Source organism: Lolium perenne, chromosome 3 (assembly GCF_019359855.2).
Source record: "Lolium perenne isolate Kyuss_39 chromosome 3, Kyuss_2.0, whole genome shotgun sequence".
Classification (NCBI taxonomy): Eukaryota; Viridiplantae; Streptophyta; class Magnoliopsida; order Poales; family Poaceae; genus Lolium; species Lolium perenne.
The window spans coordinates 70,534,106-70,547,396 of NC_067246.2; the positions used below are offsets into that span (position 1 = coordinate 70,534,106).

Below are 13,291 nucleotides of genomic sequence, written 5' to 3' on the forward strand. Positions count from 1 at the left end.
TTCTCTCCACTCACTCCTCCACCTTATCTACTCCCTCACACTCTTCTCCTACTCTCCCCCACGAAAATGCTGCTGCCCATTGCTCCCATGGCCGGCCATGGCCATGGAAGGCACTCCAAGATGAAGTTCCCTCCTCCCTCAAGCTCCTCCTCACCATGAGAGCCTCCCTCTCCTTCTTCTCCCCAACCCTAGATGGTTTTCTCTCCTCTTCCTCTTCCTCCATTGCTAAGATTGGATCTTGATGCAGGTGCATGTTGGTCCAAGCATGGAGAAGCTTGAGCTATCCTCAGATCTGAAGTTCTTGAGCAAAGTTCGTCCAAATCCTTGCAGTAATTTCTGCTATCTTGTTGTTTCAGATTCTGGTACGAACTTGTAAAATCCACCAAATCTCGTGCGCAGATCCAAATCGAGTGATTCAAAGTTCCGCAGATAGATACTGAAAATATCTACAACTTGGCGTTGGTCTCATCCTCAAATTCGTTACGGATTGTCCGTGGTAAATAAAGTTCTTTAAACATGCAGATTCACTGTTTGTTAGATTTGTTCCGTTTTACGAAACCTTTTTGAGCAAACTCAACTGTAGGTGAAATCCCTCTTCAATACCTTCATTTTGGCGGTGGTTTCACTTCGATTGACCTCCTGAAACTGAAATGGTTCACAGGTCAAGATCTGGTCAGATCTGACTTTGTCGAATTAAACCAGGAGCTTGGGAATGAATCTTTGAGTGAAACAAATTGGGTAAGAACCACCTATTCAATACCTTTCAGATGCAGCTGACCTCATATTTTTGTGATTGATGTACGATTTGTGGTGAATTAAACTTGTTCTGTGTGTTCTGCAGACATGGCTGTTAGCTTTTAAATCACCAAAAATCCATATTTGAACCAAATTGAGTGATTCCAGTTCTGTAGGACTACTGAATGTTTTCTTAATCTTCTCAAACAAGTTTCAAACCCTTACCTGTTCTGTAACTCCAGAGGTAAAGCAAATGGTATAGACATGCAGTAATCTTGTCAATCCATTTGTGAGAGTTTCAGAAACAATTTGAACCCAAATCCAATTGTGTGTGCACCTCTGTTTAGATATCTTTCAAATGCCAGTGGTCTCATATTTTTAGGATTTTTCTACGATTTATGGCTTACAGATCTTGTTTTCTGTACAGTCAGATTCAAAGAAATTCCTAAAATTGTAGGTTTAATATTTTTGGGCGATTCCAACTGGGTTAGTCTTGAATTAGTACTGGCCATCTAGGAAAAATATTATTAGTCTCTGTTCATGCATATTCGTTACTGTTAGTAAGGTATATGTGTGACATGCATTGTTGGACCAAAACTTGTTGGTCTATTTAAAACCCTTGACCAACTCTCTTTATTAGGAATGGACAACCTTTGTTTTATGCTTGCAAAACAAAACCTCTGCAACTTAACATTAGCCCTATTGTTTTGCTTAAGTTTTCAAATGATGTGGAATATGGTTTGCTTCCTATTTTGGATGTTGTGTTGTGTGAGCCAACTAAGTTAGGAAAACTGTTTTCTACTTTTCCCAAAATGTTTGAAAATGTACTGTGAATGTGTTTGATGCCAAACTAATGCTCTTGTCCTCTTTATGATGTTATGTACCAGGGGATGTTTGGTTTATACCATGGTGATAACCGAGAGAGGCAATTGCTAAGTTGTGATACTCTCATACCTTTACTAGGTAAATAAATGGGGTTTTCTAAATTAAAACTCTTGAAGTTGTTTGTGGTATCTATAAGTCCTTAGTATGGTATACCTTGGCTGCATGGTTAGTTGTTGATTGTTGAATGTTGTCTTGTTGATGCAATGTGATTGATTGTGTTCCTTTTATATTTTCCGGCGCTAGATGCGAACAATTCCGGAGAAGAAGAAGAAGTGGAATTGGACAAGGATTTTATTTATATTGTTGGGATTCTTATATTGATAGAGTTGAAGAAGTACAGGGACAAATAAGCCAAGGCAAGCCATTTACTTTGACTCTTTATATCCATGTTCTTGGTTGAGATCTTTCTATCCTTGGTCTCTTGATTTCTTGCGTCTCCTTGGGTTTGCTTAATTTGATTCTTTTACATACTTGCCGCCAAGTGTGTAATGTCCCCTCTCGCATGTTCTTGGTTGAGATCTTTCTATCCTTGGTCTCTTGATTTCTTGCGTCTCCTTGGGTTTGCTTAATTTGATTCTTTTACATACTTGCTGCCAAGTGTGTAATGTCCCCTCTCGATATTTTGCGTACTTACTCTAAGTATGTGAATCACATTCCCCACCTTTTGACACCCTAATTCTAGTAAAAACTTGGGATTATATCATTAAAATTGCTCTACTTTTTGATCATCTCCATTCATGCTCAATTGGAGTATGGATGACCTTGACACCCCTTCATGTTATGATGGCAATCATTATGCTATTATACATCTTAGTCACGCATAGACTTTAGGTTGGGAAAACCCTCAAGGTTTTACCTTGTTGTAAAAGTTTTTGTTAAAACCTTGGGTATAATGTTATGCCCAAGTGAGAATTTGAGAAAAGAAAAGGATTTGGTAAAAATGATGGGGATGAGAAAGTGGTTGGGATATTACGAAAACTTTGGCGCCTAAGTACTCACCCATGACAACAAACTAGCGCAACCACATTACTCCAACATGGGCACGGGGCTTAGCTCGACGTTCGTTCTCTTTAGCATGAGGCACCGCATAACTATACAAGGGTACGGATACCCCCGAGTCCGGATTGTCGAGGTTGGGACAATAGTATAACGGGAGGCCTTCGGGGCTGACCCGTCCGGAAGACACTATGGGTCTCCTGGCTTGGCGGTGGAGCCACGCTCAAAAGGAGGTGAGCTGCCACGATGCCGGGGAGGTACATACTCCATAGGGTAGGACCTCTTGCTAATTAGAATGGGCGAAAGGCTTCGACTGGTTATCCGATACCCACATACTTTCGTATGATGGCCCGGGGATGATCCCGGCGGATTTATCAGATCTTGTGGGGAAAGTGTGCAAACTCTGCAGAGTTAAATCTATTCGAATAGCCGCGTCCGCGGTCATGGACGGTTGGATTGGCTGTTGCTTAGCCTGATGTGTTTTGTTTGTGAAAATGTTTGACAAAGGAAAGAAACGGGTTTTGTGTTGGAGTACTTGGAGTACTGGTAAAATGGTTGATGACCACAATGAGGTGGTCGGAAAGGAATTGATAAAAATTGGGTCTACCCTTCCTAAGCGTTTATGTCGTGAAAGATCTTCCTAAATTAAGTCTAGTAGTGAGGTCTTAGATATATTCTCTCATCTCCTTCACCCATGAAGTTGAGATGCTAACTCCACTAAAACACCTCTTCTCTTCTACATAACATATTCTTGTTATATAAGTGGTCATTCCCTCTTGATCTCCTAGTTAGTCCTCGGTACCTTGTTCTCCTTGATATGTTACTTTGTAAATGGTTTGCGAGTACAATTCCAAATGTACTCACGGCTTTGTCCCTGGCTATTTACTTGGCCAGACTTGAAGGAGTTCGACAGATGAAGAAGGAGATGGCGACGTCTATGCGAGCTAGGAACGTCTTCCCAGTCAGTTGCCTGTAGGGTTATGGCAGATGACTTGGGTACTGCGCTGCTGAAGTGATGATGCTACTCTGATGTTTAGTTAGGCCCTTCGAGGCTATTATGTAATTATCGGTCATGTGACCATGTTGTAATTTTCTTATTCCGCTTTGTAATTGGATGGTGTAATTTGATATCAGTTCGGTTATGTGTTCACGGCGCACTGATCATGGGATCGTGAACTGTATACATAACAGGGAATTTCGGACAGCTAGTCCGGGGTCCCCACAGCTAGGCCGATTCGAAAACCTTTGCGGCGTTTCTCCGAGCCAAACCGCAAAGCTATGCTATCTGAGATTAATCGACTCAGAGAGGCAAGATTTATCAAGGAGCTACACACAGAAGCCACATGGGTAGCTAACCCAGTGCTGGTCCCGAAGAAAAACACGGAGGTCCTTCGCATGTGCATCGACTTCACGTGTCTTAGTAAACATTGTCCAAAGGATCACTTTCCCCTCCCGAGGATTGATCAAATTATCAACTCCACAGCGGGATGCGAACGTCTTTCCTTCCTGGACGCGTACTCTGGTTACAACCAGATCCGATTAAAAGAAGAGGATGAAGTCAAAACAACTTTCATAACCCCTTATGGCGTGTTCTGTTATAGAACAATGCCTTTTGGGCTGAAAAACACGGGAGCAACATATCAACGGATGATGCAGAAATGTCTTGCCACACAGATTGGCAAAAATGTTCAAGTGTACATCGACGATGTCATCATAACAACAAAGCAGGGATCAACCTTGATCGACGATCTCAAGGAAACTTTCGACAACCTCGACAAGTTCTTCCTCAAGCTGAACCCGACAAATCGAGGTGTCCCTGCAGGAGAGCTTCTCAGGTTTCTGGTGTTAGCAAGAGCAATCGAGGCTAATCCGGAGAAAATTCAGGATATCATAACGATGCGGAAGCCAACCAAGCTAAAGGAAATACAACAACTAACTTGGCGAGTCGCGGCTTTAAGCAGATTCGTCGCCAGGCTGGGAGAAAAAGCGGTGCCGTTCTACGCATTGATCAAGCAAGGGGAAAAGTTTGAGTGGAACGAAGAAGCAGACAGGGCTTTTGAGGACCTCAAGCGAACAATTTCGACACCCCCATTATTGGTGGCTCCAAAAGATAAAGAACCTCTCCTCTTATATATTGCAGCCACACCTCAGGTGGTCAGCACGGTCCTCGTGGTAGAAAGAGAAGAAGAAGGGGAGATCCATGGAGTTCAACGCTCGGTATACTTCATCAGTGAAGTTTTATCGCCTTCTAAGCAACGTTACCCGCAATACCAGAAGTTGGCATATGGCGTGTTTTCAACAGTAAGAAAGTTGCGACATTACTTTTCGGCACACCCGATAGTAGTTGTCAACGAGACACCTCTCTCCAATATTCTGAACAATCCAGAGGCCACGGGGTGTGTCTCCCTTTGGGGAATAGAGCTTCCCCTCGGGACATCACGTATGAAAAAAGAAAAGCAATAATGTCGCAAATCTTGCTAGACTTCGTCGCAGAGTGTATGGAGTTACAAAATACGGGACCCCCTGATTTATCGAGTACTTGGACCATGAATTTCGACGGGTCCAAAAGAGTAGAAGGAGCTGGAGCTGGCGTGGTACTAGTATCACCTCAAGTAGACAAACTGAAGTATGTGTTGCGGATGACGTTCCCTAATGCATCTAATAATGAGGCAGAGTATGAAGCACTCATACACGGAATGAAGATGGCGAAGTCATGTGGTGCAACCCGATTAAAAATCTTTGGCGATTCCCGATTGGTGGCTCAACAAGTGATGAACCAGTGTGATGCAGTCAATAACAACATGATAGCATACAAAGAGGTATACAATGAACTCGAGAAACTCTTTGATGGATGCGAAGTGAACCATATTAGTAGACTCAGCAACGATGAAGCCGATGTTTTGGAAAACATTGGGTCATAATGCTTAGCAATACCACCGGGCGTATTTTGGGAGGAAATAACTGATAGATCAACCAAGGCGAAGAAAGCACCAAAGCAGTCGAAGAAGAAGGAAAAGCTTGAGAAGGACTCGGGGGCTCCAGCAGCCCCAGCAGCGAACATATCCGAAGATGACGAAGAACCACACGTGGTTATGATGGTACAAATTCCTTGGATGCAAGTCTACGTAGCATATATCTTAAGGAAAGAAATACCCGAAGATCCGGTAGAAGCAAAGCGAGTTATTCGACGATCTAAAGCGTTCACTGTGGTCAAGGGAGAGCTGTACAAATGGAGTATATCGGGAGTTTTGCAAAGGTGCGTAACACCCGAAGAAGGAAGAGTAATACTGAAGGATGTACACGAAGGAGTATGTGGCCACCACGCGAGTAGCCGAGCAATAGCAGCCAAAGTTTTCATGGCAGGTTTTTATTGGCTGACTACAGTAGAAGATGGAAAAGATATAGTGCGTACTTGTGATGCGTGCCAAAGGTTTGCGGCAAAACCTCATTCTCCGGCAGCCGAGCTGATGCCAATACCTTTGTCGTGGCCTTTCGCACAATGGGGTCTCGACATGGTGGGGAAGTTGCATAAGGCTTGGCCAGGAGGATACGTGTATATGCTCGTGGCTGTCGATAAGTTTACCAAGTGGATTGAGGCAGTACCAGTAACATCGACAGATGCAACATCGGTGGTAAGCTTCATCAAGAGCATAGTTTTTCGATTTGGTATTCCTCACAGCATCGTCACGTACAACGGCAGCAGCTTCACCTCCAAGGAGTTTAAAGCGTATTGTGCGGATGTAGGCATCATATTACACTTCGCGTCGGTGGCGTACCCACAAACCAATGGCCAAGTCGAAAAAGCAAACGGTATCATCTACAACGGTATCAAGAAACAGCTGCTAACACCACTAGAAAAATCTCGACACACCTGGCCAGAAGAGTTGCCTACCGTGCTATGGAGTATACGGACGAAACCCAATACAACAACACAAGAAACTCTATTTTTTCTGGTCCATGGAGCCGAGGCAGTGCTCCCGATAGAAATAGAACACATGTGGCACCCCCAGGATCAGGGTTAGACAAATACCAGATCTTCGTCTGACATAAGCCTAACCTCGAGCTCGAGAGACTACAGTGAGGGAATCGGTAACACAACAGTGACTCTACGACTCAAAAGAATATATTACAACTCTTAGCAGAGTAAGATCCAAATTATTACACGCAGAGGTCACTGACCCAACATTCAACAAGCAACGGAAGCAAATTATGTTATTCTAAATAACAAGATAGCAAAGGGCTTAAGAAGCCATAACATAAAGCGACGTCCCAGCCCATAAGTCGCAGGCTGCTGCCTGGGAACTCCAAACTAACCATCGATGTTAACGTAGAAACCACCTTCGGCTGTAGCGACTTCATCTGAAACAAAAGCATGCAAAACTGAGTACAGGGACTCAGCAAGACTTAGTACAATCTTTTAGCAAAGCGGGTATGCAGGCTTTCTGGTAGATCTTCTTTTGCGTAAAGCCAGTTTTCCTTTGTAAGATAAGAGAGAAGAGAAGCTCGACTACTCAGAACCTTTGAAAGGGGATAAGAGAGCGACATCTCTATCTCTATTGATCATCATATTGTACCCACCAATCTTCATCATCTCGAACCACTATCCTCGGATCACCCCCTCAACACCCGAAGAAGGTGTCCGTAAGCACACATTGTTTGCCAAGTTTTACGATTAGGTTCATGTTGTCTATGATCACAGAATCCATTCCCAAGTCGTCCGTAACCGTGGACACGGCTTTTCGAAAAGATTCATAACCCTGCAGGGGTGCACAACTTTACCCACACGTGCCAACCGACTCTTAATGCCAATATATTAGCTCTCTTCCGTGGAAAGCCGGCAGAGGGTGGTCGACCACGACCTTTACCTTGCTGTCGCCGAGACCATGAGTCACGCGCTAAGGATTGTTCCGCCGTAACGGGTCAAGTCCCGAAGTCGGTCCTTAACGATGTGTACCGAGGTGGGTTTCCCCAGAGGCCGCAACCCCCAGCCACCACGACCACGCTTACCTGCCTGTTATGTACCTTTAACCCCCAAGCAAAATGCAATGCATATGACCAGGTAACGCGCAAACTATGTGACTCATGGAATCTACTAGGCAAGATAGTGAGTCGAGAGGGTACCATAATAGGGCCTCGTGTGGTTGTACGCTCGATCTTGGTTCAAGAGGCGAGAACTCGGTTCCTAGGGTCGGCAGAAACGAAACAACCCACCACATCCCAATGAGGCCTCTCGTCTGAGCCTTTAATCATGTTTATCATCATCATCTCTATACTTACCACGTCAACCTGTCATGCTAGATTCATTTCATTGTAAGGCTCCAGTCCGAAGACCGGAGTAGTAGCGTAACAAACTAAGCATGGCTAAGCATAAAAGATAAAGGCTCTCGCGACGCTCACATGCCAAACCTAGTTATGCTAGGAGCAGTGGATCAGGGTATCGAGGCTACAAAGGTCGGACATGCAACAGATAGGGTAACTCTATCTATCGATAAAAGACAGTTGAATCGTATGCGATATGTAGGAACCACAGATAAAAGCATTTCGAAAACATAGATGAACCAGGTTAGGGCTTGCCTTGTCCCTCAGCGGATGAGTACTGTTCTTCGGTGGCGTTGACGTCGGACTCCGGCTCAGATCCTATCGCGAAGAACCAAACACGGGAAAGGGAAATAAACAATCACCACATGGCATAATGCAATGCGCATCCAATATGAATGATATGTCGTATTAAAGGAATTAAGTAAACCCTAGGTGCATTGTCCAATTAAAGGGGTTCCGGCATCGGACACCGCCATATGAGAGGGTTCGATTAGGGTTTCACTACATTTGCAGGTTTAAAGGTTGTATTGATGTATGAGATACTCATAAACATGCAGGGTTCATTTTTCTGAACAATTTGATATAAAATACATCATTTTCCGAATTATAATTAAAACAGAAAATAAAAAGGGGTGGGCTGACGTCATAATGACGTCAGCATGACGTCAGCCAAGGCCATGGCCGGCCAGGTTGGCCACGACCTCGACGCAGCGGGGCGCCAGGGCCAAGCGGGCGCGCGCGTTGGACGCGCAAGAGGAGGGCGAACCTCCTGGGAGCGGCGTCGCCCGCCAAAGGTCGCCGGAGACGGCCGGCGGCGAACTCGCGCGCGGAGGCCGGGGCCGGGCGCACGTCGCCGGGACGCTACAGGACGCAAACGGCGAGGGGGCGGGCACCAATCGACTCAGGAGCTCACCGCGATGCTCGTCGTGTCGATGGTGAGGCGAGGGGGGGCTTGGAGCTCCGGCGAGCGGCGGAGGCCGGCGGGTCGGGCTCCCATCGATTGGGCCGATTGGGAGCTCCCCGGCGGTAGCTGCGAGGTGGAGGAGGTAGACGGCGTCGAGGCGGAGCGAACGGCGGTGGCGGCCAAGCTTGGGGCGGCGCGGAACGGCGGCGAGGTTCGTCGGCCGGCTAGGGTTTGGGCCGCGCGCGCTCAGAGAGGAGGAGAAAAGGAGGGGGAGGCGAAATGGGGGTTCTCCCCTGGTCGGCGGCGACCCTTATAGGCGGCCAGGGGGCGGCGGGGCCATCCAGGCCGCCGGCGCCATCGACGGCCACGGCGTCGACAGGCAGGAGCCTGCCTGCCTGCGTGGAGAAGAAAGGGGGTTTTGCAGAAAACCCCCTGGATTTTAGGGATTTTTCTGGAAAATAAAAACAGTGAAGGATTTTGGTATTTTTAGGGTATTTTGACCCAAAATTTTGAGGGGCTTTTTGCACCAAACTTTTGTGAGACCAAAACACAACATTTGCAACTTTGTTTGAACACAATTTTAGTGCAAATTTTCTCAAATTGAATGCAAATGCATGCATGCTTATGAACAAACCTTCATTTATTTAATTAGCAAAGTTGGTCTGTTACAACTCTACCCCCCTTACAAGAATCTCGTCCCCGAGATTCCTAAGTTTTAGAAAAGAAGGCAGGGTACTCAGATCGAAGACGATCCTCTCGTTCCCAGGTTGCTTCTGACTCAGAGTGATGAGACCATTGAACTTTCAGGAATTTGATGGTTTGACGCCGAGTTTTACGCTCAGCTTCATCAAGGATACGAACAGGATACTCACGATAGGTCAGATCCTCTTGGAGATCAAGTGTTTCGTGATCAATACCACGGATGGGATCTTTGAAGCAACGTTTGAGTTGGGAGACATGGAAGACGTCATGAACTTCAAGAAAAGTTGGAGGGAGTTCCAACTTGTAGGCGAGTGTACCTCGTTTAGCAAGAATGCGGAAAGGACCAACATAGCGAGGAGCTAGTTTGCCTTTTATACCGAAACGATGGACACCTCTTAAAGGAGTGACTCTAAGATAAGCTTGCTCGCCAACTTCATAGCGAACTTCTTGATGATGACGATCATAATTGCTCTTTTGACGAGACTGAGCAGCTTTCAAACGTTCTCGGATAATGCCAACTTGATCTTCTGCTTCCTTGATCATGTCCGGTCCAAAGAACTGTCTTTCACCGGTTTCTGACCAATTCAGAGGGGTTCGACATTTCCGTCCATAAAGAGCTTCAAAAAGCGCCATGCCCAGGCTAGATTGGAAACTGTTGTTATAGGAGAATTCAGCAAATGGAAGGCACTGTTCCCAATTCTTGCCGAAGGATATAACACAAGCTCTGAGCATGTCTTCAAGGATTTGATTCACTCTTTCGGTTTGACCACCGGTTTGAGGATGATAGGCCGTGCTGAAGGAAAGATTTGTCCCCATGGAGTTTTGAAGGCTTTCCCAGAATTTCGAGGTAAACAAGCTTCCACGATCAGAGATGATCTTCTTCGGAACACCGTGAAGAGAGACTATCCGGGATATATAGAGATCTGCTAGTTGACTAGCACGAATACTTTCCCGAACAGGGAGAAAGTGAGCAACCTTGGATAGACGATCCACCACTACCCATATGGAATCATTTCCCTTTGGAGTTTTGGGAAGTCCGGTAATGAAATCCATGCCAATTTCATCCCATTTCCATTCAGGAGTAGATATAGGTTGAAGAGTACCAGCTGGTCTTTGATGCTCAGCTTTCACACGACGGCAAACGTCGCATTCAGCTACGAAGCGAGCAATTTCTCTTTTCATCCGGGTCCACCAGAACCTTTGGCGAAGATCCTGATACATCTTTGTACTTCCAGGATGAATAGATAGAGGAGACCCATGAGCTTCTCGAAGGATAAGCTCTCTCAGGTTCTTTTTCTTCGGCACCACCAAGCGGTTACCAAAGTATACAACACCTTGATCGTTGACGGAGAAACATTTAGCATCTCCGCTAGCAATGTTCTCTTTGATCTTAGTGATACCCAAATCACGCTTCTGAGCGTCTTTGATCTGGTCTTCAAGAGAGGGTTTTACCTCTAAGTTAGCAAGGAATCCGTGAGGAACAACTTCAAGATTGAGTCTTGCAAATTCCTCATGGAGGGCAGGTTGACATTGCTTGAGCATCAGATTGTTGCAATATGACTTCCGACTTAGGGCGTCAGCAACGACGTTGGCTTTGCCGGGCTGATAGTTAAGACCCAAATCATAGTCCTTGATGAGTTCCAACCATCTTGTCTGCCTGAGATTCAGATCCGGTTGGGTAAAGAGATACTTCAGGCTTTGATGATCCGAGTATAACTCGCAACGATTACCATAAAGGTAAGGTCGCCATTGCTTAAGAGCATGGACCACAGCTGCAAGTTCTAGATCATGAGTTGGATAATTGAGCTCATGTGGCTTCAGTTGTCGAGAAGCATAAGCCACTACATGGCCATCTTGCATCAACACACATCCGAGCCCTTGAAGAGAGGCATCACAGAAGATGACAAAGTCTTTGCTTGTGTCTGGAAGGACAAGTACCGGAGCGGTAGTCAGCTTTACTTTCAGTGTCTGAAAACTTTCTTCAGCCTTTTCTGACCACTCAAACTTCTTATCTTTCTTCAGAAGGTCAGTCATTGGTTTGGCGATCTTGGAGAAATTCTCGATGTATCGACGGTAATAACCCGCCAATCCAAGAAAACTCCGAATCTCTTTGGCTGACTTAGGAGTCTTCCAGTCAAGAACGGATTGAACTTTATCTGGAATGACTGCAACACCTTTTGCAGAGACCACATGGCCTAGGAAGATGAGCTCTTGTAGCCAGAACTCACATTTAGAAAACTTGGCATAGAGACGATGTTCACGAAGCTTGGTCAGCACCAAACGCAAGTGTTCAGTGTGTTCTTCTTCGGTTTTGGAGTAGACCAGAATATCATCAATGTAGATAATGACGAATTTGTCAAGATACTCCATAAACACTGAGTTCATGAGCCGCATAAAAGTGGCTGGAGCATTTGTGAGGCCAAAGGACATGACGGTGTACTCGTAAAGACCATAACGAGTCATGAACGCCGTTTTTGGAATGTCCTCTGTTCGGATTTTGATTTGATGGTAGCCTGATCTCAAATCCATCTTGGAAAAGACTGTGGCACCACTCAATTGATCGAAAAGATCATTGATTCGAGGTAGAGGATACTTGTTCTTGATGGTTACTGCGTTGAGCGGCCGGTAGTCAACAACCAGACGCGGAACGTTGGTATCCCTCTTCTTGACAAAGAGTGCAGGACATCCCCAAGAAGAAGTACTAGGTTGGATGTATCTTTTCCCTTCTAACTCTTCCAACTGCTTCTTCAGTTCAACCAACTCTTCTCGAGGCATACGATAAGGACGTCGAGATACAGGAGCAGTTCCAGGAACCAGCTCGATGACAAACTCCACGCTTCGATCAGGTGGCATGCCAGGTAATTCTTCCGGAAAGACATCAGGGAAGTCACAAACCACCGGAACATCAGAAATTTCAAGCGGAGGTAAGACATCAAGGGCATACAACTCAGCATCAGGAATATGTACTGCTGATGGAGATGTTGCTGCCGAAGACCAATACAGAATGGAGCTTCTGGAAAGATCGGTCAGAGTAAGAGACCTGGCTGCACAATCAATGACAGCCTGATATTTAGCTAGCCAATCCATGCCCAAAATGATATCAATGTCGGTTGACTTGAGGACAATGAGGGGAATCGGAAAAAGAAGATATCCAATCTCGATTTTATTCCCATGACTGACCATAGCGGTATACCAACTAGAACCAGGGGAATGAACCATAAGAGGGGTAGACATAACTTCAAAAGGAATCTCATGCAGTTGAGCAAACTCTTTGGATATGAATGAATGCGATGCTCCAGAATCAAACAGAACTGTAGCTATAACGGAGTTGATTCGAAGCGTACCCATTATGACGCTTGGATCTGCTTCAGCTTCTTCAGCAGTGACATGGGTCAGACGACCATGACCAGCAACTGGAGGCTTAGTAAACTTCATTGGTGGTGGAGCACCACGAACAGAAGTATTGTGGGGGCACTCCTTCATGTAGTGACCGGGTTGACCACAAGTGAAGCACTCACCACTGCCTGGAGTACCCATAGCGGGACGATAGTTGGTTCCGCCGGCATTGTTTGGAGCTTGTGGGCGAGGAGCATAACCAGAAGGCTTTGGTGCATTAGGAGCACGAGGCACAGCACTGTATGGAATGAAAACACGACGGCGCTGATTGCCTGATCCAGAAGATTGAGAAGTATCTCGAGGACGCTTGCGAGTTTCCTCATACTCCACCTTTCCTCTTTCTGCCTTCATAGC

General features: G+C 45.7%; 1 long non-coding RNA gene across 1 annotated transcript; it reads left to right on the forward strand.

The window, feature by feature from the left end:
- On the forward strand, positions 1-3,820 carry LOC127341551 (uncharacterized). Its single transcript, XR_011754978.1, has 6 exons — positions 1-310; positions 400-496; positions 584-738; positions 1,623-1,698; positions 1,864-1,976; positions 3,511-3,820. It is a non-coding gene; the product is annotated as an uncharacterized lncRNA (long non-coding RNA).
- The last annotated feature ends 9,471 nt before the right edge of the window (positions 3,821-13,291 follow it).